General features: G+C 42.4%; 1 protein-coding gene and 1 pseudogene across 1 annotated transcript in view; one reads left to right on the forward strand and one right to left on the reverse strand.

Annotated features, from left to right (window-relative positions):
• Positions 1-27,262, reverse strand: part of SUDS3 (SDS3 homolog, SIN3A corepressor complex component) — a 147,493-nt gene that overhangs the window by 60,402 nt on the left and 59,829 nt on the right. The gene's annotated exons all lie outside the window — the stretch shown is intronic.
• On the forward strand, positions 23,818-25,305 carry LOC110136001 (nucleosome assembly protein 1-like 1; annotated as a pseudogene).

Genomic DNA, 27,262 nt, shown 5'->3' on the forward strand with positions numbered 1-27,262 from the left:
AATTACCCCATAAATAAGCCATCGAACTTATTTATTCCTTGCATTTAACTTATTATTTAGCATTTAAAGGACACATTACATTGAGCAAGAATCATCAATCTTTCACATAATGCTCTGGTTAATAACTTGGTAATTATAATCCACAGTCACAAAGCTGAACACACTTGTTTCCATGGCACCAGATCACCTTTTAAAGAAGAGAACTCATCAATTATTTCCAGCCTGCTCACTTGGTGAATTTACACCCTCGCAGAACACCAGCAGTTACCCTGGTGGCCGGAGAGTTCAACAGTAATTGCAGAAGCCCTAAACCTAAGGATTTGAAAGTTGGGTATCCATAATCCCCTTTAATATGGTATCAGAATATCATTTAGCAGTGAAGACCAGAGCAGCCAAAAAGAAAATAAATAAATAAACTTTTTAAAAATTAAGAAAAAACAAAGAATATCATTTAGCCATTCTATTGAAAAGCATTCACTGTGTGTTCCAAGACTTAAGGTAACTGCTTTGTATACAGGAAAACAGTAAAACACATTGCTTATCAACCTTATCAGACTCAGCATCTCTTTGTATCAGTTAGTTTCTGGTGCATAACAATCTTGAAATCTCAGTGACTGATAAGGAGAAAGACCTTATTTTTATACTCATGAGTTTGTGGTTGGCTGTCGTTCTGTTGAGCTCACTGCGACACCATGATCTTGGCTCCAGGTGGTGCTCAGACCTGTTCCAAGTGTTTCCCCATTCTCCACAGAGCAGCGGAAGCACATTTTCCTTATAGAAAGTGTCAAAAGAACAAGAGGATGAGTGAAACCATGATGATGCCTTTTGCGGACCAGGTTCAAGACTGGCACATTTCCATTTCTCTCCAGGTATCATTGGCCCAAGAAAATTTCATATCTAAGCCCCAAATCAATGAGGCACATAAATACTCTCCACCCACTCTACTGAGAAGTACTACAAAGTCACATGGCAAAATGTGATGATGTGCAACCCCATTACGGGAGAGAAGGAAGAAGTGGGAGCAATGATCCATTCTATCCACGCTTTTATAACAAAAATATTGTAATGTGCTCTTTACATTATTGCAAAATGAAATTCAGAGATAATATAACCTGCATACATGTATATAATTTCCAAAAATCTATTTCATATGTAAATGCTAGAAGACATAGTTAGGTAGCCTGATGATGGCACATAAGCAAAGAGCCAGTGTGTGTGTAACAGATAAAATGCAAGCTAACTCGGGGGTGTGAGGCTGGCCGCTCAAATACCTTGAACAATGTTGCCATTGGTGATGTGGTTTTTTTTTTTTGGAAATGGTACACACAACAGATAACATTTTGAGCAAAATAAACTAAAACCACCATCCCTTGAGGCACACTGTAAGCTGCATTCCTAGAAAAATCAGAACCTGCTAAAACTACACAAAATATACTCTGTATATAAGACAAGCTCAGATGATATTAAATGAGTTTTTTACCTATGAAGGTCTGGCAAGGGCACTGAAAGGTTAAGCAGGACACATAACAGATCCTCCCCACACATTGCTAAATGTCTAGCTTGCCTCGTCCCCTAAAGCAGATCACCCAATGTCATGATTTTGTAACTTCCCATCACCATCATCACCAAAACTGTCCCCACAAATTTCTGAAAAGAGCCCTAAGAGGCAGTATTATCTCAGTGAGAGCTGCTGGAGTTGCATTAGAGTAAAATCTTTGATGTTCTACAGCTTAATTCTGAATCCAGGCTCTGCCTCCTACCTACTACCTCCTACCTACTGTGTGACTCTAGACGAGTTACAGGACTCCTCTGAGTTTGCCTTACTTATAATGTTGCTTTAAGAATTAAATGAGAGCATGCAAATAGCAAAGCATTTAGCACAAGCCTTGCACACATGATGCACTCAATAAAAGCCAGCATACATGTTATTTCTGGGGGCTCAAAAAACACTGTAGATGTTGACTGCAGCCATGAAATTAAAAGACGCTTGCTCTTGGAAGAAAAGTTATGACCAACCTAGATAGCATATTAAAAAGCAGAGACATTACTTTCCCAACAAAGGTCCATCTAGTCAAAGCTATGGTTTTTCCAGTAGTCATGTATGGATGTGAGAGTTGGACTACAAAGAAAGCTTAGTGCTGAAGAATTGATGCTTTTGAACTATGGTGTTGGAGAAGACTCTTGAGAGTCCCTTGGACTGCAAGAAGATCTAACCAGTCCATCCTAAAGGGAATCAGTCCTGAATATTCATTGGAAGGACTGATGCTGAAGCTGAAACTCCAATACTTTGGCCACCTGATGTGAAGAACTGACTCATTTGAAAAGACTCTGATGCTGGGAAAGATTGAAGGCAGGAGGCGAAAGGGATGACAGAGGATGAGATGGCTGCATGGCATCACCCACTTGATGGACATGAGTTTGAATAAACTCCAGGAGTTGGCGATGGACAGGGAAGCCCGGCATGCTGCAGTCCATGGGGTTGCAAAGAGTTGGACACAACTGAGAGACTGAACAGAACTGACATGTTACATTATTCAATTAACTTATTCCCATTGTGCAGATAGGAAACTGGGGCTCAACTGAGACGTCTTTGGAGGTCATTTCTCCTCCTCTCCTTGCTGTCTTCTAGTCTGAAGATGGACACGCACTGATGGTCCGTTGAGGGTCAGTTTCAGAAGAAACATAAGACTAGAAAAGTGGGATTGATAGGTGAGTCCATGAGTGAAGGGGATCCAGATTCAAATTCTATGCTAGGATATGTAATTAGTGGTTTTACTCTGGGAAAAAAAAAAAAGCACTTACCGGACTTCCCTGATGGTCAAATGGTTAGAACTCCATGCTTTCACTGCTGTGGGCCTACATTCAATCCCTGCTTAGGGAACTAAGATCTTGCAAGCTGAGCACCGTGACCAAATATGCCTATGCATGTAAGCAGACAGATAGATAGATACGGAATGAAGAAAGCACTTCCCTTTTAACCACATCAGTGTCACCACTTAGTACACTCAAGAGTGGTGGCAGGATGGAAGCACCCAACAGTGGTCCAGAGAAGGATATGGTCTTCAGTAGTAACATCAGGAGAGGTTAGAGAGGCAGAATCAAAGACAGGCTCTGGATCCAAATGCCAGAGTGCAAATCCCAGCTCTCTCACTTACCATTCAGACATCCACGTGACCTTTGGGTAAAAACACCCCCGTGCCTTAGTTTCCTCATCTGTATAAGAGGGAATATTAGTACATACTTCACTGGATTGTTGTGAAGACTAATGAGTTAACATATGTAAAGCACATAGAACAATGTCAGCATTTGATAACCTCTATATAATTGTGCATTACTGCACAACTGGTGTCCACTTACAGGTTTAGTGCAGTCACACAGAGCCTGACCTATGGTGGATGATAAAAAGTGGTAAAAAGAAGAGATGAGTGGGTGGACATGGGTTGGAAATAACTGTGAACTTTGGAAGCATGTAATTTTCAGCATCCTATTTGGGCATCTGGGAAGCTGCAGTGGAGTATTTATGCTTATGGGCATGCTCTCAGCCACTAGACCGTATGGTCTTTCAAAAATGCAGAACAAAACTGAGGTGTGTCAAGTCGTGCTCACAGCAGTTAACATTTTAAATGAACTAAAACCATCAGCATCAATCTTATACAGACTTGCCCTAACAAGTAATTAGTAGTTTTTTTTTTTACTCATCCTTGTCAACATTCACAAAGGAGAACGAAGGAAGGAGGAGGCATTGGTGAGAAGAATAATGAGACAACAGGACGAAGGAACACAGACAGAAGCAGAATGCCAAGTACAGTCCTGAAGCAAAGCATGACCTCAGTCATTATTTGATTTTTTTTTTTAATTTTACTATTTATTTTTGGCTGTGCTGCCTCTTCATTGCTTTGTGTGGGCTTTCTCTAGTTGTGGCAACCAGGAGCTACTCTTCCCTGTGGTACACGGACTTCTCATTGTGGTGGCTTCTCTTGTTGCGGAGCACACTCTCGGGTGTGCAGGCTTCAGTAGTTGCATCTCTTGGGCCTTAGAGCCCAGGCTCAGCGGTTGTGGCACATGAGTTTAGCTGTTCCTCGGCAGGTGGGATCCTACCGGACCAGGGATCAAACCCGTGTCCCCTGCATTGGCAGGCTGATTCTTATCCACTGCGCCACCCGGGAAGTCTGGTCATTATTTGTTGAATGAGTGGATAACTGAATGAAATGATGAATGGATGGATGCCTAATCTCCCCTTTTGTCCCCATATCAAACCTCACACAAGGAAGATTCCCAGAGATGAATGATGAACTCTATTCGTTTTTTAAAGTCAACAGATTCCTCAGGAAGAGATAATGAAAATATCATGCTTTCCTGTGTTAGACCAATCATAAATATCTCCAGTTCTGGTGAAGCTCTGCCCCTTACTAGCTATGTGACCTGTAGTGAGTGGATGTGATTCTCTGAGCATCATTTTTCTCGCAGGTGGTCTCTAAGAATCCACACAATGCAGACATTGTATCATATCATGAATGGTTTATGTGCATGAATGTAGGTTCATATTTATACATTATAACCAGGGCCCAATTCATTAGTTTTATTCATGTCAACTCTCTTATCATTATTATTACACAGCATGTCATTGTATATTGATGACTCTTTACTTCTACACAGTATTCAAGCATTTATAAAGCAGTGTGATGCCATGGCCACCATTTATTTAACATTTATGTGCTCTCACACAGGTCCTCACAACTCAGTGAATGAATATTTCTAACCCTGTATCAGTTATATATTTCCCCAGTGATGCTGAGTAACAAGAAAGCGTAAAACCCCCAGAACATTTAGCAATAAACATGTGGGGTTCAGCCAACCCAGGCAAGGTTCATCTGAATTTGCTGCCTCCCTCACAAGCCTTTGGGTAACTGCAAATTATCTTCACAGCTCTGCTGATTTTGGCTGGACTCACTGACATATTCGATGTTGGTTGATTTAGGATAGCCTCTGCTGGGATACCTGGGACAACATGGGCCTCTCCTTCTCTAGCAGGCTTGCCTAGAAATTTTCGAATACCAATAGTACAAACACTTCTAGAGACTTTTGCTTGCATTGCCTCTAACACTCCTTTGGCCAAAGCAAATCACGAGGCCAGCACAGATCATTTAAAAGATGAGAGGGGAGGGTTTCCCTGGTGGTATAGTGATTAAGTCTCCATGCTTCCAATGTAAGGGACATGGGTTGGATCCCTGGTCAGGAAACTAAGATCCCATATGTCATGTAGTGTATTAAAAAAAAATTGTTTTAATAAATAAATAAAATAAAAGATGGGAAATACACTCTAGCTTTTTTATAAAAGGAATTGCAAAGGTTGTGGGTACAGGAAGGGTGTTATCGCTTGAACTGTATATCCTTAAAGTTCATTTATTGAAGTACTAACTTCAGAATGGGCTATTCAGTCCTATCTCAGGATGTAACATTATTTGAAGATAGGATCTTTACAGAGCAAATGTTTTATGATAGGTCCTACTTCAATATGACTAATGTCCCTATAAGAAAGAGAAATTTAGGGACTTCCCTGGTGGCCCAGAAGTTAAGAATCTGCCTTCCAATGCAGGGGACGCAGGTCCAACTCCTGGTCAGAGAACTAAGATTCCCACGTTCTGTGGAGCAACTAAGCCTACATGGAACAGTGAAGACTCAGTGCAGCCAAAAAAAAAAGAGAGAGAGAGAAATTTAAACACAGACAAGCACACTGGGAAAGCAATCTGGAAAATGCCATCGAGAAGCCAGGCAGAGAGGCCTGGAACAGACGCTTCCTCACAGCCCTGTGGGCACACGCTCAGTCACTCAGTCCTGTCCGACTCCCTGGACCCTTCGGACTGCACCCCCGGGCTCCTCCATCCATGGAATTTTCCAGGCAAGAACACTGGAGCGTATTTGCTGTGTGACTCAGGGAACTCAAACCCGGGCTCTGTGACAACCTCGAGGGAGGGGTGGGAGGAGGTGGGAGCGAGGTTCAAGAAGGCGGGGACACACGCATACCTATGGTTGATTCATGTTGATGCATGGCAGAAATGAACACAATATGGTAAAGCAATTACGCTTCAATTAAAAATAAATAAAGAAAAACAAATCAAAGAAAAAATATTGGAATGGGTTGCCATTTCCTCCTCCAGGGGAGCTTCCCAACCCAGGGACCGAACCCACGTCTCCTGTGTCTCCTGCACTGCAGACGTATTCTTTACCTGCTGCACCATTGGGGAAGCCCCTCACAGCCCTCAGAAGGAACCGATTCTGCCAACACCTTGATCATGGACTTCTGGCCTCTAGCTGTAAGATTATAAATGTCTGTTGTTTAAGCCACCCGGTCTGTGGTACTGTGTTAAAGCAATCTTAGCAAACTAACACAAGAGGTAAAGAATCAGGGCATTAATGCAATCAATCCCCAATACCTTATTTAACAGTGGGGACACTGAGGCTCAGAGAGTCTGGTTAAGGTACCACCCAAGATGCACCAGAATTGTGAGCAGAACCCACATCGTCTCTGCCAGACCTACATCCTTGCACCTGCCACAGAAACACTTCAGTTCCCAATCCTTCGTCATTTCCTAGGTGATTTCCAACAGGGAGGCGCTGGCATGTGCAGGACACCGTTCATGCCCAACTAGGCAATGCTGTGCATGTTGCTTCAAAGCTTCTGTTTTACTGTCCTTAATGATCTAGTAATTGTGTTTATGGCTTTCCAATGAAGTGTGCAGAGCTCTGATGGCCATCACTGGTTTCTTGAGGGCCTTTATTTGATCTGAGACTGAACAAAGCTTCTGATAGATTAAAAAAAAAAAAAAAGGTGTGTGAGGCAAAGAGGAGAAAGTTCTAGTCAAATATTTTCAAAATGGTTTTTGACTGATCATTCTACACACCTGGGCTACCAACTATATCTGCATTGAACATAACACTCAATTATTTGAGATAACTCTGAAGCCATTGGAATTATTTCTTTGGACAGAACAAAATTAAAGGAAAAGAATTGGGTTATTAACACATGTGTCAGTCAGGTTTCTCCAGACAAAAAAAAAAACCAATAAGGTGGGATGGGATGGGAGGTGGGAAGGAGATTTAAGAGGGAGGGGACATGTGTATATCTATGGCTGATTCATGTTGATGTATGGCAGAAACCAGTAAAACATCATAAAGCAATTATCCTCCAATTAAAAATAAATTTTAAAAGAAATAGCTTTAACAAAGAAAGAACCAAAAGGAGAGAGGAAAATAGATAGGTAGATAGATATGATATGATATTTATTATGGGTATTGGTTCACATGATTATGGGAGGCTGAGAAGTCTGCCATCTGCAAGCTAAAAACCCAGGAAAGCCAGTGGTGTAGAATCAAAGGCCCTGGAGCCAGATAGCTGATGGTACAGATTCCAGTTCAGGTCCAAAGGCCTGAGAACTAAGAGCACCAAGGGCAGGAGAAGATCAATGTCCCAGTTCAGTCAGAGTCAATTCAACCTTCATCCACCTTCGTATTCAAGTCCTCAATGAACTGGATGAAGCTGCCCACATTGGGCCATTTTTTTAACTCAGTTTGCCAATTTGAAACTAATCTCTTTCAGAAGCACCCCCACAGACACAACTGGAAACAATGGCATCCCATAGCACAGTCAAGTCGACACATAAAACTGATATTTACTGGATACCTACTGTGCACCAAGCACTATCACAGGTCTTAAAATACAGACATGAGTGAAGTACAATCCACACATACACAAGAAACTTCACTGCCTCATTCAGTGTTCACTCATCAGATACTAATTATGAGCATCTACTGAGATGAACCAGACACACACCGTGGCTGCTTTTAGGGATCCACAGGTAAGCTGGTGAGACAGGCACTGGATAACTCGTGGCACAGTTAAGCAATGACAATTGTGATGAGTGCCACAAAGAAGCTGAAGTTGTTAATGACTGTGTAACAGGAAGGCCTGACCTATTTATTTTGTTGGGGACACGGTTGGGGGTGGGGTGGGGATGGATGAGGAAAGATTATCATTAGGAAATGAGGTGTGAGCTGAGATCTTGATGTGAAGGATCAGTAGGGTTTATCCAGGCAAAGACAGTGAAAACTTCCTTCTGAGAAGGAAAAGAGAAACTGCCCCAACATCCACAAGCTGGTACTCATATCCGCTCGGCCCCCGTGCTGCTCTGAGCTGATCTGCTGGCTAGGGGTTGGTGTTCTCCTGCTGAAGATAAACAATTGCACAGAACATCAATATCAGACAAGGCTACTCTGATACCACAAAGGAGCAAGACAACAGAACACAGACCAAACAGGAACGTGGTCTAAACCACAAAAATGACCCCAATTCCCTACCCTAATATGAGAGGCTGCTGCTTCTTTACCAATTTCCCCCAAGTCAGCTCAATCTAGTCTTTTCTCCCTTTGGATAAAATTTATTAAGATGCCCAATCATATAATTATTTCCACTTCCTGTCAGTATTCCCGTCTAGAGCAAAGCCCTAGTTCTATAAACCCTCCATGAATCACCCAACCTAAGCCCAAACCCCTTAGTAACCCCATCCTTTTTTAATACCTTCCTACTGAGATGCCCCACAGCTCCTAGCGTGCATTTCCCCCCTCAGTGCAGTGAACACTAATTCCAACTCATTCCACTGCAAGTGTGTTCCTGGTGGTCTTTAAATGAAGGGCACTGCCACTTGATCAATGTTTTTAAGGTGTCTGAGGAATCCAAACCACGCTCCAAAGGCACTTCTAAATTTAAAGAGATGAGGAAGATTATTATTTGGATGATTAATTAATATTTATCATAGCAAATGTGTTGGTTTTATGGTAAATTTAAGGTGGAATGTTTTTATGTGCTGTATATACACTTTCACAGAACATTGAGAACCTTTTTATAATTAATGTGTCTAGTATATCTTTATTTAGATTTGAAGATTAGTTTATTATCTTAAAAAAGTGTATGTGTTCAGTTGCTCAGTCATGTCTGACTCTTTGCAACCCAATGGACTGTATGCAGCCGGCCAGGCTCCTCTGTCCATGAGAATTTTCCAAGCAAGAATACTGGAATGGGTTGCCATTTCCTCCTCTAGGGTATCTTTCTGACCCAGGGACTGAATCACGTCTCCTGCATTTGCAGGTGGATTCCTTACCTCTAGCATCACCTGGGAAGCCCATCTTAAATCATAATGAAGGCTTACAATTCTCACAGCTCTGCTTTTGACAGTCTCTAGGTGTCAACTTTTTTTCAAGTCCTAGCCTGTGTCACTAATAATCAGAGGGGCATCCACAATAAGCTTTGGCCTTTGGCACCTTGTCTTAACTTGACCAAACCAGAACTCATCAATCACTTCTAAAATCCTGGCTGTCTGGAGATTTAGAAGAATTTATCCAATCGTTTTAATGTGTTTAACCTTTGACCCAGAAACTCTACTCTGAAAAATTTATCCCATAAATTCACTAGCACAAAAATCCAAAGACATACAAAGACATACATAGCTTTATTGGTAACAAAAACAACAAAAAGACAAAAAAAGAAACCCTGAAAACAACCCACATTTCATCAATACTCAGCTATTATGCACACCTCCACAGTGGAATACTATGTAGCCATTAATAATAACATTGTAAATATACATTAACTGGTTTGAAAAGATGCACAGAACATATTGTGGGGGAAAAGTTGTATGATAGTATAATCTGACATTAAAATACACACATTTTCAAATCATAAATAAAAGTGGGTTACTTCTGGGGACTGGGATTGAAGACCTATAGCATCTACATGTTCAAAAGTCATACTGCATTGCTTTTACTTTTTTAAAAAATAATTTTTTTCCTTATTTTTTTTTTACCTCACCTCAGGTGGCACATACAGTAGAGTCTGCCTGAAACTCGGTAGACCTGGGTTCGACCACTGGATGGGGAAGATCCCCTGGAGAAGGAAATGGCAACCCAGTATTCTTGCATGGAAAATCCCATGGACAGAGGAGTCTGGGGGGCTACAGTTCAAAAGGCGCAAAGAGTCAGACATGACTGAGTGACTCACACACACACACACACACACACACACACACACACGCACACCATGTAGAATCTTCCCCAACCAGCAGTTGAACCTGTGCCCCCTGCAGTGGAAGCACAGAGTCTTAACCACTCAACCACCAGGGAAGTCCTAAAATATATATATATATATTTTTTTGTCCCATTTGCTATATTCCTTTATCAGATTTACCAACCACCCAGTCCCCATCTAGGATCTCTTCATTTCTTGTTCCTAAACCTAGACATATGCTGAGCCAAACATTTCTACCTCTGAAACACTTCTCAAAGCTTCACCATGGCCTTCCCTCTGGTGTGTCCTCAGTCTGACCGGGCAGTTCTCCCTGCCTCTTGCTTCCTCACTGTCCCAGGGCATGTTCTCTGCTGCTCCAAGAGACTCCTTCTAGCATACATAACCATAACCTTCCTTCCTCTGCCCCCAAACCTCTGGCTCTCCTGGACCAACAGAATAAGCCTCAAATTTGGACTCCAAGACTCCACTTTAGCTCCACTTTGCCATTTCAGGCTTAGGTCAAGTATCCAAGGCATCCTTCACTCACATCCCAGTCACAGCTGCATTAATGGATCCCCTGAATTTGAATCTGCACTGACATACCTTCAAATCTTTGCTCACCTTGTTCCCTCTTTCCCCATGCCCTTCTGTTACTTCGACACTATAAATGATTCTTCTTGCTTGTACTGAGAGATAGCCTAGCATGATTGGGAAAAGGCACAGATTTTGAGCCAAACAGCTGGGATGAAATCTCAGTTGTCATTTACTAGCTCTGTGACATTTACTTTACGACTCTGTACCTTGGTTTCATCATCTGTAAAATGGGGATAATAATAAAGTCAGTCTCCTAAGCCCATTTTCACAAAGCACAGGAAGCACTGAATATAGTAAATACTTGAAAGTGGTAATTATATTGATTATTGGATTCTAAAGTGATGTTATTTTCTGTTGCTCTTGAGGCATGTGGTTTTTTGCTCCTAAATTAAATTCACTGGAAGTCTAGTGATTAGGAATCTGTACTTTCACTGTTGAGGGCCTGGGTTCAATCCCTGGTTGAGCAACTAAGGTCCCACAAGTTGCGCCACAGCCAAAACTTTAAAAAATTTTTTTTTCTCATTAAAAAATAAAAAACAAGGGCATCCCTGATGGTCCAGGGTTAAGAATCTGTCCTTGCAATACAGGGGACACTGGTTCCATCCTGGTCAGGGAACTAAGATCCCACATGCCTTGGGGCAACTAAGCTGGTGGGTCACAACTACTGAAGCCTGCATGCCCTAGAGCCCATGCTCTGCAACAAGAGAAGCCACGGCAATCAGAAGACGGGTGCATCACAACCAGAGTAGCCCCAGAGTAGCATCAAAGGCCCAGTGCCATCAGGAAACAAATTTATAAAAAAATAAATAAAAACAAATTAAATGCTCCCCTCCTAAAGCTACTGAGCCTTTTGAGTTCTTACAATTGCTTTTTGTTTATAGCTTCTTTTGGCCTAAGACTCTATACATAATCAGTTAAGAGCTTAAGCTCTGAAACCAAACTTTCTGGATTCATGATCTCAACTGGATTCAAGACAAGCTTGGGCAAAGTGACCAAGTCCACAAGCCTCAGTTTCTCCATCTATAAAATGAGTGAATAATATCCCTGCCTCTTAAGGTTGGATTTGAAGATTAAATGTGATAATCTCTGGAAAGTGCTTAACATGGTGCTAGCACGTAATAAGTACTCAAGAAATGTTAGCTCTGATTATTTATCATCAGAGAGAGAGAGAGAGATTGGGAGGGAGAATATACTCAAGATAGTTTTTAAAAGGTGGCATTTAGGGACTTCCCCGGTGGTCCAGTGGCTGAGACTCTGCGCTCCCAGTGCAGGCGACCTGGGTTTGACCTCTGGTCGGGGAACTAGATCCCACATGCTGCAACTAAGAGTTCACGTTTTGCAACTGAAAGATTCCTCAAACCCCAACAAAGACCCAGCACAGTCAAATAAATTAATTTTTAAAATACATTTAAAAGGTGGAATTCAGGAACTTCCTTTGCTGTCAAGTGGTTAAGACTCTGCTGTTCCAGGGAGAAAGGGTTCCATCCCTGGTCAGGAAACTATGATTCCGCCTGAGTGTGGCACAGTCAAAAAAATAAAAGAAAAAGTTAAAAAAAAAAACACGAAACTTTTAAACGTGGAATTTATTTCAAGGACCCATACAGAAAAATAAAGCTACCTCAGGGTGTCTCAGTAACGAAGTACTGTTGACGTTTTGAGGTGAATTGTTCTTTGTTGTGAGGGCTGTTCTGTGCATTGTAGAATATTTAAACAGTGTGCCTGGTTTCTTCCTGAGACACAACAGTTAAAAAAATGAAGAGGGGACACTGCTGTTGAGAAAAACGGGAAGCTTCGGAAACCGGTTAGAACCAGCCACACCCAAGACGGTGGAAGATTTTACTTCCGGTAGAGCTTGAGCCATATTATACGTTTATTGTAATATATTAGCATACTAAATGACACGCCCACCAGAGCCGTGACAGGCACCATGACAGTTCCAAAGCTGACCATAAAACACCAAAACGTGGACAGTGGCCCAATTACTGGAGATCCTTGCCCCTTCTCCAAAACAGAATATTCTTCAAACTCATTAGCATATGAAATTAGTAGTAGTGATGTTAGTCACTCAGTCATGCTGGTCTCTTTTGAACCCCATGGACTGTAGCCTGCCAGGCTCCTCTGTCCTGGAATTCTCCAGGCAAAAATACAGGAGTGGGTAGCCATTCCCTTCTTCAGGGGTTCTTCCCGACCCAGGGATCTCTCACATTGAGGAAAATTCTTTACTGTCTAAGTCACCAGGGAAGTCTCCTAAACACTAACCACTCCCACACCCCTGGGGCCTCTCACCTCCTGAGAGTCTGCCTGTGGACTGTAAGCACGTGGTGCAGGTGCAGGCTACGTCCCGTCGGTCCTGACTCTTTGCAACCCTGTGGACTGCAGCCCACCAGGCTCCTCTGTCCATGGGATTCTCCAGGCAAGAACTCTGGAGTGGGTTGCCATGCCCTCCTCCAGGGGACCTTGCCAACCCAGGTATCAAACCCATGTCTCATTATGTTTCCTGCATTGGCAGGCAGGTTCTCTACAACTAGTGCCGTATGGAATTGTATCTCTCTAAATAAACTTCCTCCCACTTTACTTTAGCTAGCTGCTCTTGAATTCTTTTCTGCATGAAGCCAAGGACTCTCACTTAGTGGCTTATCCCAGGAACTCACTGGTGACTATTCTCTTGCTCCCACTTCCCCTGAAACATTCCCACTAGATGCGAGTAACACTCTTTCGTCTAGCCCAGCTGTAATAATGATTAAAGTAATAGTTAATAATGTAATAATCAAAAATGATCCCAAACATTGCCAAATATCCCCCGGTGGAGGGGATGCAAAAATAATTTCCCATTGAGAACCACGAGTCTACCTAAACAGGACCCAGAAATTTGTTAGCCCACACTGCTCTGTCTTCTTGGTTTCTTTGTACACTTTAAATTACTCTGCAAATTAGCTTCCTCTGCAAATTCCACATTTCTGTTCCCCCATAACTTAAGCCTATCTGAGCTGTAGCTTGCATTGAAACAGGAGGGAAGGGGGTAGGACAAAGTCTTTTAAAAAATGGCAGAGCCGTTGTTGTTGTTGTTCAGTCACTCAGTTGTGTCCAACTCTTTGTGACCCCATGGACCACAGTACCCAGGCTTCCCTGTCCTTCACCATTTCCCAGAGTTTGCTCAATCTCATGTCCATTGATTCAGTGATGCCATCCAACCATCTCATCCTCTGTCATCCCCTTATCCTCCTGCCTTCTATCTCTCCCAGTATCAGGGTCTTTTCCAAAGATTTGGCTCTTCGCATCAGGTGGCCAAAATATTGGGGCTTCAGCTTCAGCATCAGTCCTTCCAATGACTATTCAAGACTGATTTCCTTTAGGATTGACTGGTTTGATCTCCTTGCAGTCCAGGGGACTCTCAAGAGTCTCCTCCAACACCACAGTTCGAAAGCATCAATTATTCAGCACTCAGTCTTCTTTATGGTCCAACTCTCACATCTATACATGACTCCTGGAAAAACCATAGCTTCAACTAGACAAATCTTTGTCAGCAAAGTAATGTCTCTGCTTTTTAGTATGCTTCCTAGGTTGGTCATAGCTTTTCTTCCAAGGAGCAAGCATCTTTTAATTTCATGGCTGCAGTCACTGTCCATAGTAACAGAGCCACTGAGGAGATGACAAAAACTAGTTAGAACCTGTTAGGTCCAAGATGGTGGAAGACTTAACTTCCACCATCTTGTGCTCAATTATGTCCGACACTTTGCCACACCATGGATCATAACCTGCCAGGCTTCTTTGTTCTTGAAATTTTCCAGGCAAGAATAATGGAATGGGTTGCCATTTCCTTCTCCATGACAATTTAAGGCTGACCATAAAAGGCCAAGTGTGCAGTGCCCAATTCCTAGAAATCTCTGCCCCTTTCCCAAAATAGTTGGAATAATCATCCCACTTGTTAGCCTAAGAAATTATACAACCAATAAAAACTAACCACCCTGTATTTTGGGGCCACTCATATTCTGAGATGGCCCACACTCCGTGGAGTCATTCCAAGGCCAATCTTGCCTTTTGGGATGGACAGCATTCTGTCTATGGAATGTGTATCTCTCTAAATAAATCTACCTCTTACCTGTCACTTGGTCTCTCACTGAATTTTTTCTGCAGTAAGACATAAAGAACTTGAGCTTCATTAAGTCCTGAGACCAGATATGTGATCTCAATTAAAGGACTGTGGGTTCGGCACTTCCCTGGTGGTGCAGTAGATAAGAATCCACCTGTCAACGCGGGGGACACAGGTTTGAACCCTAGTCTAGGAAGGTCCCACAGGCCTCAGAGCAGCTAAGCTCCTGCTTTACAACTCCTGAGCCCATGTGCTGGTGCTGCCACTACTGAAGCCTGCACACCTAGAGCCCATGCTCTACAAGAGAAGCCACGGCAATGAGAAGCCCTCACATCACAATGAAAAGCAGCCCCTGCTCACCACAACTAGAGAAAGCCTGAGTGCAATGAAGACCCAATGCAGCCAAAAATAAATAAAAATTTTTTTAAAAAGACAGTAGGTTCAGGGACTTCCCCGGTGGTCTGGTGGTTAAGACTCTGTGCTTCCATTGCAGAGGGTGCAGGTATGGTCCTTGTTTGGGGAACTAAGATCCCACATGCTGCATGGTACAGCTTAAAAACAAACAAACAAACAAACCTGGGTTCAAGTGCCAGTTGGGGTTTTGGCTGGGTTCACATCCTGGTCCATGAGTTCAAGTCTTAATGTCTTAATCTGAGTTGTGCAGTTTCAACATGATACCAACCCTGGCCCATGCATGCCCATGCCTTTAACCATGCCTTCTATTTCTCCTTATAAAGATTCTCAAGAAACAAAGATTCTGACTGGCTAAACTATAGCCAAGTGTCGACCTCTAGTCCAAACAGCTGTGACCAGGTGAGAAAAAGCAGCTGGAATCAATATGGAAGCCCTGGGTTCCACACTTTGCAAAGGTCCTAGGGTGTGGGGAAAGGGGGTGTGGCCAGGTCAGGAATCCCCAGATCAGTTCCCATAGCATCTATCTTTTCCATTTTCCTCAAATGGTTTTCAAATATGGCTCCCACTGTCAAGGAGTCAGCCACCATCCAAAAACTTCTATCAAGTTTTTGCTTCTGGTCAGTTACACAGGCTTTTTTTTAGCACTGTTTGGCAGCTTCCCAGGTAGCAAAGTGGTAAAGAACCCACCTGCCAATGCAGGATACACAGGAAATGCAGTGTCGCAAAGAATCATGACATGACTACATCAACTTACATTGTACACATATATGTATAAATACATATATAGAGAGAGAGCTTCCCTGGTGGGTCAGCGGGTAAAGAATCGGCTAGCAATGCAAGAGACAGGAGACATGGATTCGATCCCTGGGTCAAGGGAGATCCCCTGGAAGAGGAAATGGCAACCCACTCCAGTATTCTTGCCTAAAAACTCCCATGAACAAAGAAGCCTGGTGGGCTATAGTTCAAAGGGTCAAAAAGAATCAGACATGACTGAACCACTAAACATACATATAGATATATCAGTTAAAACATATATTGTATCCAGGGTGTTGTCAATATACACACATTTACCTTCTTTGAATTCAGTTATGAGAAAAAGAGAAAAATGTATCCTGCAGCTCTTAAAACAAATCACATTAGAATTTGGCCTCAGTGCCTCATAGACAGGAAGGTCAGAAGCAAAATACAAAAAGAAACAAGATAAGTTCATTCTTGCCTTTTGCCCTTGTAAAGACCCAGGGTAGTTTAAGGTAATTTTTGCCCTCACCATTAACACTAGAGCCTATCCCTTCAGCCTCTCATTCAAGATGTCACTCTACAGGCTTCTCCTATCAATGGTTTTCAAACTGTAGGCATCCACAAATAGGTTATCATAAAAACAATTTATGACCAGTGGGTCATGACCTACATGATTTTTAACTAAATAGAACTAAATAGAAAATATCAGAGTGCAAAATTCACAGTATGATTATTATTTCATAAAAACTTTGCTTAATTTTTATAGTGTGTGTGTATGTATTCTTACTCTATCCAAAAATGTTTGAAAGTCATTGTTTTATAGTCTGTTCTGTCCAATAATGGTAGCTAGTAGGTACATGTGCTTACTGAGCACCTGAAATGTGGTTAGCCAGAATAGACATGTGCTGTCAATGTAAAATACACATGGAATTTCAAAGACTAAATTAAAAAATAAATGATCAAAGCCTGGTCTCAATACTTACTCTTGAACAAGTCTCAGTAACTAATGATTTTTTTAAGGTTTTTAATATACTTATTTACATTATTTATTTGGCCACACCAGATTTTAGTTGTGACATGCAGGATCTTTAGTTGCAGCATGCATGATCTAATTCCCTAACCAGAGATCAAACCTGGGTCCCCACCACTGGGAGCTTGGAGCCTTAGCCACTGGACCATTATAGAAGTTCCCTTAATGATCTTAAAGGGACAAAAGAATGCAAAACCAGGCAACTGTAATCAGGCAAGAGATGTAATAACAGCAAAGATAATATACATCAATTGAAAGGACTCCTAGTTGTGTTTCAGTAGTAAAGATTAGCCTGAAGCACTCAACCACCAGATCAACTGGAACTTAAGGGATGGTGATGTCAACCTTTACTGATTCCTTTAGTGACTTCAATCAACTAAAACTTGGACTATGTGGACCACCCAAGCCCCTTCATGAATATACATGTGCCCTTAGCTTAAAACATCCCCAATTTTGCTGTTCCAGGAGACGCTGCTTTTGGAAAGATCCCCAGTGTTCTCCTTACTTGCTGCAAGAAATGATGAATCCTTCCTTCTCCCAATCTTTGGTTTGGTTGTATCTTTTGACTCTATACCTACGTCACCCTGCTTATTTAAATTATATGCAGAGTACATCATGAGAAATGCTGGGCTGGAGGAAGCACAAGCTGGAATCAAGATTACCAGGAGAAATATCAATAACTTGATATGCAGATGACACCACCCTTATGGCAGAAAGTGAAGAAGAACTAAACAGACTCTTGGTGAAAGTGAAAGAGGAGAGTGAAAAAGTTGGCTTAAAGCTCAACATTCAGAAAACTAAGATCATGGCATCCGATCCCATCACTTCATGGCAAATAGGTGGGGAAACAGTGGCTGACTTTATCTTTCTGAGCTCCAAAATCACTGCAGATGGTGACTGCAGCCATGAAATTAAAAGACGCTTACTCCTTGGAAGGAAAGTTATGACCAACCTAGACAGCATATTAAAAAGCAGAGACATTACTTTGCCAACAAAGGTCCATCTAGTCAAAGCTATGCTTTTTCCAGTAGTCATGTATGGATGTGAGAGTTGGACTATAAACTGAGTCCAACTCAGTTTGAGAAAGCTGAGCGCCGAATAATTGATGCTTTTGAACTGTGGTGTTGGAAAAGACTCTTGAGAGTCCCTTGGACTTCAAGGAGATCCAACCAGTCCATCCTAAAGGGGATCAGTCCTGGGTATTCATTGGAAGGACTGATGTTGAAGCTGAAACTCCAATACTTTGGCCACCTGATGTGAAGAGCTGACTCTTTTGAAAAGACCCTGATGCTAGGAAAGATTGAGGGCAGGAGGAGAGGGGATGACAGAGGATGAGATGGTTGGACAGCATCACTGACTAGATGGACATGGGTTTGGGTGGACTCTGGGAGTTGGGGATGGACAGGGAGGCCTGGCGTGCTGCAGTTCACGGGGTCACAAAGAGTCAGATACGACTGAGCAACTGAACTGAACTGAACTACCAAGAGGCAAACTCAGTTTAAGGGTAACAGAATTATTTTCACATAGTGTTTTTTACTATTCTAATGTGGTTACTGTGGTCTAATGTGGTCATACATGTAACAAATGACCTTACACTTCCCTGGTGGCTCAGATGGTAAAGTGTCTGCCCTACAAAGCGGGAGACTGGGGTTCAATCCCTGGGTTGGGAAGATCTGGAGAAGGAAATGGCAACTCACTCCAGTATCCTTGCCTGGAAAATCCCATGGGCGCGGAGGAACCTAGTAGGCTACAGTCCATGGGGTCACAAAGAGTTGGACACGACTGAGCAACTTCACACAATGTGGTTACTAGAAAAATTTTAATTATATATATGGTTGTCATTATATGCCTGTTGGACAGCACTGCTCTTTATGTTTTGGCTGTTGTTATTTTTCAGTCACTCAGTCATGTCTGACTCTTTGCAACCCCGTGGACTACAGTACACCAGGCTTCCCTGTCCTTCACCATTTCCCAGAGCTTGCTCAAACTTATGTCCATTGAGTCAATGATGCCATTCAACCATCTCATCCTTGTTGTCCCCTTTTCCTCCTGCCTTCAGTCTTTGCCAGTATCAGCATTCTAATAAGTCAGCTCTTCCCATCAGGTGGCCAAAATACTGGAGCTTCAGTTTCAGCATCAGTCCTTCCAATGAATATTCAGGATTGATTTCCTTGAGTATTATTATGTATATACATGTGTGTGAACATGATATATCTATAATCTGGCTTATAATATATCATGCTTACATAACATCTATCACCGTGTTATTACCAAACACTTAGATCTGTTCAATGTCAAAATTAATTCCATCCTTTCAAAATCAGCTAAAAGGGCTGCCCCACTTGACGCACCCACTTCCAAAGCAGAGAGTACCTGTTGACTTACCTTGACTCATCTACCTGACTGACCTTAGTCCCATGTTGCAGAGCTCTGGCAGAGAAGAAGAGACCTCTTGGTAGTGTTTTTCTTTTTTTCTCTTAACTTTATTAGTTCAGAAAGGATTATAACCATCCTGCCAATAGGTATGCACTCCGAATGACCGCACACCCTGGATCAGTCAGGAAATGACTGGTTATCTATTGTGCTTCCTATGGGCTCCAAAATCACTGCAGATGGTGACTGCAGCCATGAAATTAAAAGATGCTTACTCCTTGGAAGAAAAGCTATGACCAACCTAGACAACATACTAAAAAGCAGAGACATTACTTTGCCAACAAAGGTCCATCTAGTCAAAGCTGTGGTTTTTCCAGTAGTCATGTATGGATGTGAGAGTTGGATTATAAAGAAAGCTGAGTGCCAAAGAATTGATGTTTTTGAACTGTGGTGTTGGAAAAGACTCTTGAGAGTGCCTTGGACTGCAAGGAGATCTAACCAGTCCATTCTAAAGGAAATCAGTCTTGAATAGTCATTGGAAGGACTGACGCTGAAGCTGAAACTCCAATACTTTGGCCACCCTGATACGAAGAACTGACTCAATGAAAAAGACCCTGATGCTGGGAAAGATTGAAGGCAGGAGAAGGGGACGACAGAGGATGAGATGGTTGGATGGCATCACCGACTCAATGGACATGAGTTTGAGTAAACTCCGGGAGCTAGCGATGGACAGGGAGGCCTGGCAAGCTATAGTCCATGGGGTCACAAAGAGTCGGACACAATTGAGCGACTGAACTGAACTGAACCGATGCTGTCTATAAATCTCTGTAAGCATCAGTTTTACCATACCTCCTATTCTCCTTCCCTCTCCTAGCCCACAGAGGGTCTTGTTATCTGTCCATCACAAGCTTGATCTTTCTACTTGTCAAAAGCGCATTATAATGACCCTCCCAACACACACACACACACCCCTCTGCCATTCTTGTCCAGTTCTAGCCTCTATGGAGCCACTCATTTTCCTCAAGCTTGACTCCTTCTATGTCATATTGATCTTAGAAATTCTTCCTTCATGTTAATAACAGTAATAATAACAAGCTGTCTTTTATAGAGTACTTATCTTCAGACACTATGCCAAGCACTTTCTCTCATGTAAACATCACAATAATTTTGTTGCGTTGCGAATACTTCTGTCACTTCAAAAATAAGGAAACTTTGCCTTATGGGGTGACCTAAGCTTTAAGATCCATGATGTCTTGTTTACTATATACCCTATGTATACAAGTGCCTGGCACATACGTGTGAGTGTTTAATAAATGTCTACTGAGTAAATAAGTGATTGAATAAATGGCGGCATACACCACTTTCTACTTCAACTTATAGTTGTGTCCATGTGATAACAACTTTATTAAGTTAAACTACGAGTTCCTTGAGGGCAGGACATAGTTTTGCATTTCCTGTTCTTGTAAGCATAATACCTTCCATAGAGTGAACACTCAGAGATGTGTCGAATAAACCAATAAAAAATGATTAAGTGAATGTCACATTCCCACAACTTTGGAATACGACATTCCCTTGCTCCCCTGGTGGCTTAGACGGTAAAGCATCTATCTAAAATGCAGGGGACCCAGGTTCAAACCCTAGGTCAGGAAGATTTCCTGGAGAAGGAAATGGTAACCCACTCCAGTACTCTTGCCTGGAAAATCCCATGGATAGAGGAGCCTGGTAGGCTACAATCCATGGGGTCGCAGATTCAGACACAACTAAGCAACTTATATTTCTTGCTAAATATCATTCAATGGCTCCCTATTACCCTTAGTCTAAGGCCCAAGCTATTCTTCAAAGCCTATGCAGACTCCCACACCACTTGAACCACTCATTATCTCTTAAGAGCTCCAGTTACAAGCTCCTCAAACTTCTTTCAGCTCCAAGATCTTGAGTTAGGCAAATGTCAGAGTCTCTCCTTCCCTGGTGAGGGCATTTCACCTGGCCATTCTCAGCTGCACCTAAGCCCACTGCTACCACCTTCACCTGGCCAGTTCCCCTCAGAGAGCTCGAATAGTACCCTGTGTTTTGGCCTTGTAGTACTTATTGAAGGATAATTCAGAAATAATGTTTATGTTTCTTTTATCTAGTGTTTATTTCCTGAAACATCCCATGAAGTAAGGAGCATGTCTTCCTGTACATCATAATGCATCTGTGTCTAACTCCGAGATAGGAAACCCCTGGCCTGCACATGTTTTTGGCCCACCCCCCTCAATGCTTCATATCTATACACAGGCTTCCCAGGTGGCACAGTGGTAAAGAATCCACCTGCCAATGCAGGAGATTCAGGAGACTTGGGTTCGATCCCTGGGTCAGGAAGATCCCCTGGAGTAGGATATGGCAACTGGCTCCAGTATTCTTGCCTGGAAAATTCCACGGACAGAGGAGCCTGGTGGGCCACAGTCCAGAGGGTAACAGAGTCAGACACGACTGAGCACACACACACACACACACACACACATGATTTGAATTCATTACCAACTTTTTAAAGTATTTCACAAAAAAATATGGATTCATAACTTGGGGGAAAAAATCCAAAGATCCAGTGGTACTGCACATAAGAGTCAGAATAAGAGAGCAGTACTGCAGTAACAACCCCAGAGGGCTGGTTTCTTACTCACACAGCAGGGCTGATGTGTGAGTTCCATCTGGAACACTGGCAGTCACTGTGGCCGAAGGAAAAGGAGACCCGCAAACCACAGTCGTCCGCTCACCCTGAAGTGACACATCCCTCTTCCACCCACATTTCACTGGCCAAAGCCAGTCAACAGCATGGAGATACATAATCCCCCTGCAGGGAGGGCCTTGCCTCCCGAAGTGACAAGAGTCGCTTTGCTCTGCTAATGGACTCAGGGATGTGGAGGGCAGATTTCCTATTTCCTTCATGCTTGCTTTCTCCACACTGTAAAGATATAAGCAACCCCAATTTTTCTCTAAACTTTTATCTCTAAGAGATCTTAAGATACCATGATAAAGCATCTATAATCATCTGAACAATAGTCTCCTGTCCCAATCTGCATCACTTCAACTAATTTCCTTTCACTGAGCTACTAGATTTTAGGCTATCTCTTCCTACCAACAAACACCAGTGATTCCATGTGGACACTTGACCTGACATCATTCCATTTTTAGCCACATTCCAGATTATCCCCCTTTTCTGAGTCCCATCTGCTGACTCTCTCATGTGTGTATGTGAGTAGAAACACACATGTGCATTTATGAAGGTGTAAATTTCATAACTTCTTCCAATGAACATTTACTACAATGCTAGACACTTGGGGTGAAATGATGAGCAAGATAAGTATAAACACTAGCCTTCTGGTGCTCAGAGTCCTAATGGGAAGACAGCAGCAATCACAGGAAATGGTTATGACAAGTTCTACCATAAAAGGAGTTCAAAGAGCTACAGGAAGCCTGAGCCCAGATCAGGAGAAATGACATTCAACCTAAGATCTGAAGGTTGGTAGTAATTAGCAAGGCAACTCCCAGCAGAGGGGACAACTCTGAGAAGATCCAGAGTCCAGAGAGAGAACAGGATTCATAAGGAACAAATACGTTTGGCTCGGCCGGGACATGGGTAGTAGAAGGCCTGAAGGAAGCAGGTGGGGAGATAGTCAGAGAAGAAGCTGATGAGGGATGCAAGCGCCAGACCTTATAAGGCCCTGGGTGCTCTGTGAGGCAGCTGGAATTTAATTCTGAGTGAAATAGGGAGCCAAGGCAATGAAGGCTTTTAAGCAAGAGAGTGATGAGATCTGATTTACATTTGCTCTACGAGGATATTCAGAACAGGCTGCGAGTCTTGGCACCACCCATCAGAATGGATTTAGAGGTTCCTGGAGGCACCCTGCTCTTTTCGGCATTTACCCATTGGCCTCTGGAGATCTGAAGTGTCCTGGGGGAGAAGCTGGACTTGCTGGGGGACAAGGGACTCGGGACAGTGGCTTTTTGTCACTATATAGCGTTAATTTACCACTGCATTAATTGTATTCATAAATATCTAAAAATACACATATGAGAGAGATGAAGAAAACAGACACCAGCCAAAGTTATCTTTTAGGATAATAGGATGAGCAGCCTAATTCCTAAGTATTTTAATATTTAAACAACCAGCATGGCCATCCTGAGGCATAACAGCTAAATACATGTGCTAATGTCAGCACAGAACAAATAAGCCGGGATAATATTCAGAAAGATTAACTGATGTTCTTTTCCTACACCACCAGTATGTCCTCCTGTCCCATGGCCGTTCTCTACTTAAGGGGTCAGACCACGGCTCAACCATGAGAGCATTAAAAAGGCTTTTAAGTTTCAAAAGATTGAACCTTGAAGGGACTCATGCCAAAGGAAAACAAGCAGATCTGGGAGTTCTTGCCTTCAGACTGAGAAAACATGAAGGAAAGCTAAAAGAGCTTGGGCATTGGGGTGTACCTGTCCCCCATTACCACAAGGGGCCGCTATCAAAAGAAACACTCGCTTTTTTAGCGCCATCTGCTCGCGGCGCCGCCTCCTGCTCCTCCTGCCGCCGCCCTGAGTCACTGCCTGCGCAGCTCGGGCCGCCTGGCTCCCCGCGCTCGCCACCGATATTTGGCATTTGTACAACATGGCAGACGTCGACAACAAAGAACAGTCTGAACTTGATCAAGATTTGGATGATGATTGAAGAAGTAGAAGAAGAAGAGACTGGTGAAGAAACAAAAATCAAAGCGCGTCAGCTGACTGTTCAGATGATGCAAAATCCTCAGATTCTTGCAGCCCTTCAAGAAAGACTTGATGGTCTGGTAGAAACACCAACAGGATACATTGAAAGCTTGCCTAGGGTAGTTAAAAGACGAGTGAATGCTCTTAAAAACCTTCAAGTTAAATGTGCACAGATAGAAGCCAAATTCTACGAGGAAGTTCATGATCTTGAAAGAAAGTATGCTGTTCTTTATCAGCCTCTGTTTGATAAGCGATTTGAGATCATTAATGCCATTTATGAACCTACAGAAGAAGAATGTGAATGGAAATCAGATGAGGAAGATGAAATTTCGGAGGAGCTAAAAGAAAAGGCCAAGATTGAAGATGAGAAAAAGGATGAAGAAAAAGAAGATCCCAAGGGAATTCCTGAGTTTTGGTTGACCGTTTTTAAGAATGTTGACTTGCTCAGTGATATGGTTCAGGAACATGATGAACCTATTCTGAAGCACTTGAAAGATATTAAAGTGAAGTTCTCAGATGCTGGTCAACCTATGAGTTTTGTCTTAGAATTTCACTTTGAACCCAATGAATATTTCACAAATGAAGTGTTGACAAAGACATATAGGATGAGGTCAGAACCAGATGATTCTGATCCCTTTTCTTTTGATGGACCAGAAATTATGGGTTGTACAGGGTGCCAGATAGATTGGAAAAAAGGGAAGAATGTCACTTTGAAAACGATTAAGAAGAAGCAGAAGCACAAGGGACGTGGGACAGTGCGTACTGTGACCAAGACAGTCTCTAACGACTCTTTCTTTAATTTTTTTGCCCCTCCTGAAGTTCCTGAGAGTGGAGATCTGGATGATGATTCTGAAGCTATCCTTGCTGCAGACTTTGAAATTGGTCACTTTTTACGTGAGCGTATAATCCCAAGATCAGTGTTATACTTTACTGGAGAAGCTATTGAAGATGATGACGATGATTATGATGAAGAAGGTGAAGAAGCGGATGAGGAAGGGGAAGAAGAAGGAGATGAGGAAAATGATCCAGACTATGACCCAAAGAAGGATCAAAACCCAGCAGAGTGCAAGCAGCAGTGAAGCAGGATGTATGTGGCCTTGAGGATAACCTGCACTGATCTACCTTCTGCTTTCCTGGAAAGGATGAATTTACATCATTTGACAAGCCTATTTCAAGTTTTTTGTTGTTTGTTTGTTTGCTCATTTTTGTTTTTGCAGCCTAAAATAAAAATGTCATATAATTTTAGTTCTAAAAAAAAAAAAAAAGAAACACTCGACTGGAATCTGAATGCTGGAAATCTGTGCTCTGAGCAGTTCGCCCAAGAAGCCAGCAAGAATCTGGCAAGAAGACCCAAGAGGGGAAATAGGATCCAGGCAAGGTGAAGCAGTCTTCCAGACTTCCTCCCATAAAGGACTCCACGCCTCACTCTCACCCCACCCCCAACACTGATATTATTTAAGCCTCCAGGAACTTAAAAAAGGCTCTCAGAATCTAGCTATGAGAGATGTTTTGGGAACAATTGGGGAATTTTGAATATGGATTAGATTTTAGATGATATTATGAAATTATTGTGAATTTTCTTAACTGTGGTAATGGTATTGCAATTATGAAGCAGAAAGTCCTTTTACTTAGGAAAATCACACTGAACTATTAAGAGATAAAATACCATAATAACATCTGCAACTTATTTTCAAACAATTCAGTGGGGGAAACATACAGGTACATTCAGGAGAGAGAGAGAAAGCAAATCCAGAAAGTTGTTAAGAACTAATATAGAAGGGGGCAGCATATAGGTATTCCCTGTACTAGTGTTTCAATTCTCATAGGTTTTAATTTTTCAATAAACTTCTAAAATAAAATTTTATAATCAAATTCATAACTGTATTATGAATGCCCAGAAGTCACAAGGAAAATATCGATCCAATAATATTAGTTTAAAATGTGTTAAGAAGCGTAAAGAATGGTTTGTGTTAAGTGTATTCATAAATTTGTAAAAACTTATACACATGAAAAAGATAAAGAAGGTGCAAATAACAGTTGTTAAGTTAGAATGGTGGGATTATCTATGGTGTTTTTCTCTCTCACTCTTTTGTGTTTTTATAGCATTAAAAATTAATTTTAGATGTTCATTTAAAAAAAGACTGGTGAGGAGACGAGATCCTGAGTTGACTGAGATGAAGTATCTACCACCCAACATAATGGGACTTCAGAATATAAATTAAAAGGAATTCCCTGGTGGTCCAGTGGTTGGGACTCTGAAATTCTCACTGCCAAGGGAGCTGGTTCATTTCTGTTCAGGGAACTAGGATCCCACAAGCCGGGGTGGTGCAGCCAAAAAAAACACACCAGAATCTAAACTAAATTTAATTATGGAAAAGTAAGAAAGGTACTGTTTTTCTGCAGTTAGTGAACCAAGAGTTTACACAAATCAGGTGTCCCAGCAAGCAACAGAAAACAGCTCTGGCTCCTTGAAGCATTTTGGGGCTTGAGGAGCTCACAGAACCACCTGGAAGGTTGGAGAGCCAGGCTTGGAAAGTGGGCAGGCATAAAGGCCACTGCCAAATTCAGGTGACAAGAAGAGTTCAGAGAGGACGAGAGTGCAGCAGCCAGTGAACCAAGGTGCACCACAGCTCAGACCTCTGCCTCTGCTGGCCCTGGGCACTGGGTGCCACCTTTGGTACCACCACTGACCTCCAGAAGCCTACTGCTGCTCATGCCATCTCCAAAACACATCCTCCACAGACCTGCATAATGTGGCTCCGTGGTAAAACTCGCATACACATGCATCTAATTGGTAAGTTTAGGTCACAGGCTCACACCTGAGCTGCAAACACCCTGAGAAGGCAATTACTTCATCTTTGAAGCTCCTGAAGCACCAGGAGGGTCCTACCTTTCCCTAAGACTCATATAATGGGAAAATTTCCAAAGATTGGATGCAGACTCTAACACTGGGCACCAAAAAGTGACAAATGTCACCATGCCTGCTACAACAACTGGACCAGGCACTGTGTGAACAGAAAACAACACCAAGACGTGGCCTTTGTCCTCCAGGAGTGACTCTGAGAGTGGATATTATATCTTACTCTTCTTTGTTAGCCATGAAGTTTGACAGAGTAAACACTCAGTAAATGTTTGCCAAATAAATAAGAACAAGTGAACAATCTGCCTTGGACAAACTGAATGGCCCTTTGCAGACAGGAGACTGAACAAAATAATACTCCAGGAC

Source organism: Odocoileus virginianus, chromosome 12 (assembly GCF_023699985.2).
Source record: "Odocoileus virginianus isolate 20LAN1187 ecotype Illinois chromosome 12, Ovbor_1.2, whole genome shotgun sequence".
In the NCBI taxonomy this organism is placed as follows: Eukaryota; Metazoa; Chordata; class Mammalia; order Artiodactyla; family Cervidae; genus Odocoileus; species Odocoileus virginianus.